Here is a 3580-nt window from a genome sequence, read left to right as displayed (position 1 = left end):
ATCCCTACTGTCAGCTAGTTTTAAGATCAAGCTTGTCATAAAATGTAACAGAGCTTTGGAATGAATAATCTGAGATCATGTACACTTGTTCAACAGAGAGGACAGGAAACCACCATCCTTGGACTCTGAAGAATTATAGGCAAACCAGGATTTTGGATCTATTGTAAAGTTTTTGTATGGGCCTGGTGAGTATGTTTTGCAAGTCCATGTCCGTAAGTTGATAATTAATATTAATGTTTTATCAAACAAATTAATATTCATTTGTGTGTGTGCATGTTTCTTCCCCCCTCATGATCCAGAAGTTTTGGATCCATGATCCTGAAGAACTTTTACAGATGTTGACCCTGAATGTGTAAAAGGTAATCTTAAAAATGTTGTCATTATTTTAATATTCTCAGTTTTTTTCTGTAATGTAGACGCATGCGTTTTCTGTGAAGTTGCTTTGAAACACTATCAGGGTTTTTTCTACATTGAAAATTTTTTGCCGGCCGCCAAAACAAATTTTTGTCCCGCCAAAGCCTTATTTGTTGAGTTATTGTGATTTGTGATTGATGTAGTAGATGACTGCTGCGCTTGCGTTAACTGAGTGACAGAGAGAACGACCAGTGAGCTCATCCCTCGCTCGCACTCTCTCTGTCTTCAAAATAAGCATTCTTAGCTTTCTAATGTTTCACATTTTACGTTAATCAAAATCAAAAGGTCGGAAGACCGAATCCATGTTGCAAGTGGCGCTATCAGACGATGTCTTCCTTTAATTACCGCTGGGTGTGAAATGCGCTCAAAAAACATTGACTGATTCTCTGACCAGCTGACATAAAGCATACTTTCAATAAACAGGAAACAAATCCTATCCGGTTATGAAGTGTTTTCTGTGTGTTGACAAATCTTTCGCAATGTTCTAACAGACGGGATTCACACACAACGCGTCTGCTAATGTCCGATTCGCCACATTATGACTCCTTTGAACCGAATCATTTTAACGACTGGTTAGAACTGATCTGTCCAACACTGAACTCACAAATCAGTTTAATAATTTACTCAGAACAACACCTGAAATGAGAACACAAGTGTGCTTACCCACTTTAGCAAGAGTGGATAGTAAGAATTATTTTTAATTATCAACAGTCTTTCAGCTTATTTATGTGGACAATGTGTAGTAAAATAAATAGCCTAAAATCATTTAGTTTAGACTGGAGTGAGGTGAACCCAGAACAAATTTGTTGTTAGCTAGCTGATTGTATATGGCAGAAAATTGTATATGGCAGAAAATTAGGCTATTTGTTCATTTTTTTAATACTATTTTTTTAATATTGATATGATTATATACCAAAACAATTATCAGTAAATAGTGTAAAAATGAGGAACAAAAACAAACATCAAGGTATCAAAATAAGCAAAAGTTACAAACTTTTTTTGAATTTATTTCAAATTTATTGTCAGTATTGCGCTTGCAGATCAAGTGGCTAGGGTATTTTTTTTTAACGTGCGTATGTGTGTGTATGGATGACCATGTCTGTCAGCCACCACCGAAGACCATTTTTGACCCAGGAAAAACCCTGAATATGTATTGTGAAAAGCGCTATACAAATACATTTTAATTGAATTGTTTTACTTACTTTTATTGGCATTAACTATATATTATTAATGTATTATTTGGCAGGTCGCAAGATGTATTTTATTTTGTGAGACTTTGCTGAGGAAGTATTCTTTGGCTCAGTCTGAAAAGGCCCAGAAAAGAAACACTATGAAGAACATCACACAGAACCGTCAGAGAAAGAGACGGGTAAGTTAATGTAATGGGGTAGAAGGAGAAGGACTACAAATTGGATGGACTACAAATCCCATGAATTAAGGACACTATAAAGGGAAACCAAACTGGTTAGACTTCCTCTTTGTGGTACCATGTGGCAAACAGGAAAAGCTGTTTGGTGTCTTTCAATGCTGTGTAATAGCAGATGAGAAAACCAAGTTGATTATAGAACTGAAGTGGGAAGGTAAGGGTTGTTGTGATTTATGAGACCATAGTGAGTTTGTCTAGTTTTAATATGTGTGTATTTGTTTTCTGTTTTAGTGTTCTTATGGGAATGGTGTTGATTGGTGCCTCAGAGAACCAAATCTCCCTATTAAATAATTCAATTAATATCAGTACCTGTATTCTTAAATATATCTGCTTAGTTCTCTGAGGCACCAATCAACACCATTCCCATAAGAACACTAAAACAGAAAACAAATACACACATATTAAAACTAGACAAACTCACTATGGTCTCATAAATCACAACAACCCTTACCTTCCCACTTCAGTTCTATAATCAACTTGGTTTTCTCATCTGCTATTACACAGCATTGAAAGACACCAAACAGCTTTTCCTGTTTGCCACATGGTACCACAAAGAGGAAGTCTAACCAGTTTGGTTTCCCTTTATAGTGTCCTTAATTCATGGGATTTGTAGTCCATCCAATTTGTAGTCCTTCTCCTTCTACCCCATTACATTAAGAAACCGGTTAAGCTTTTTCCCTCCAGAATGTTACTATACTCCTCTCTGAGTTTTAGTGGTTAATTCACTGTCATGTTTTGCAGTTGCTGGAGACCAGGTCCAGGGTTGCACAAACCAACACAGAACCTGTGGAAGACAGCAACTATAGACAAGATGTCTGAAGATGCTGCTGTTGTTGATGGAAGGCCAGTGTGGATGGTTAGGCTAGCTACTACAAACCAGACTAGACTGACCCACGCTACGCATCACATCACCAGCCCATCACGGCAGTTTGAAAAAATGTTCAAAACTCAAACAACATTGTGTAAGAGTTGGTCACAATTCTTTTATAATTATAATTTTAATATTCAATTGTTCCATTTTATATTTTCTTTATTCCTATGTTTATATACTTATACTTTTATTGGTTCCCATATATAGAGTATTTACATATATTTTATATACACTTTTTAATTTATAGATTTCTTTGTCTCGTTTTATATTGTATACTTTGTATGTTTGTTCCTTTTTAGATGTCCATGTTGCTTTTGATCTCCACGTTTTGTATTGTTGTTCCTCTTACGCCGCCTTCCTTTAGAAACATTTTGTTCACTTATCTTTTCCCCCATTAATTTTAATGTATGTTTATAATGCTCTTTGTTCTTTTTATTTGGTTATATTGTTTACTTGGAATATTTATATGTATTTTAATATATTTTATATACACTTTTTTTGTCTTATAAATTTATTGTTCTCATTTTATATTGTTTAAGTTGTATATTTATTCTTTTCCTTTTTATGTTCACTGTGTATTTTATTCCTTTACATCTGTCTTTTAAATGCATTTTGTTCATTTTTTTTCCCTTTTTGTTTCTTTACCAATTCATTTTAACGTATATTTATGTTCTTTGGACTGTTTATATTTTTACATTTGTTCCTTTACATTTTCATCCCTTTTAAATACATTTAGTTCACTTGTTTTTGTTTCACCATTGTTTTAATGTTCATTTATAATGCTGTTAAGAATTTTTTTTTTTTTTATACCTTTTTAATAAATATTTCAGACTTTCTCAAATTGTTTTGTGTGTATTTTTCTTTTGGGA

At 33.8% G+C, this 3580-nt stretch overlaps 1 long non-coding RNA gene across 1 annotated transcript; it reads left to right on the top strand.

Moving 5' to 3' along the window:
- Positions 1–301: 301 nt before the first annotated feature.
- LOC307132308 lies at positions 302–2771 on the top strand. The gene is made up of 3 exons (XR_013817278.1): positions 302–359; positions 1661–1783; positions 2582–2771. It is a non-coding gene; the product is annotated as an uncharacterized lncRNA (long non-coding RNA).
- The last annotated feature ends 809 nt before the right edge of the window (positions 2772–3580 follow it).

The sequence above is a fragment of the Gobio gobio genome (genome assembly GCF_949357685.1).
Source record: "Gobio gobio genome assembly, chromosome: 1".
NCBI classification, from domain to species: Eukaryota; Metazoa; Chordata; class Actinopteri; order Cypriniformes; family Gobionidae; genus Gobio; species Gobio gobio.
Note: the sequence above shows the minus strand (reverse complement) of the source record. Positions and strands in the feature narration are given on the sequence as shown.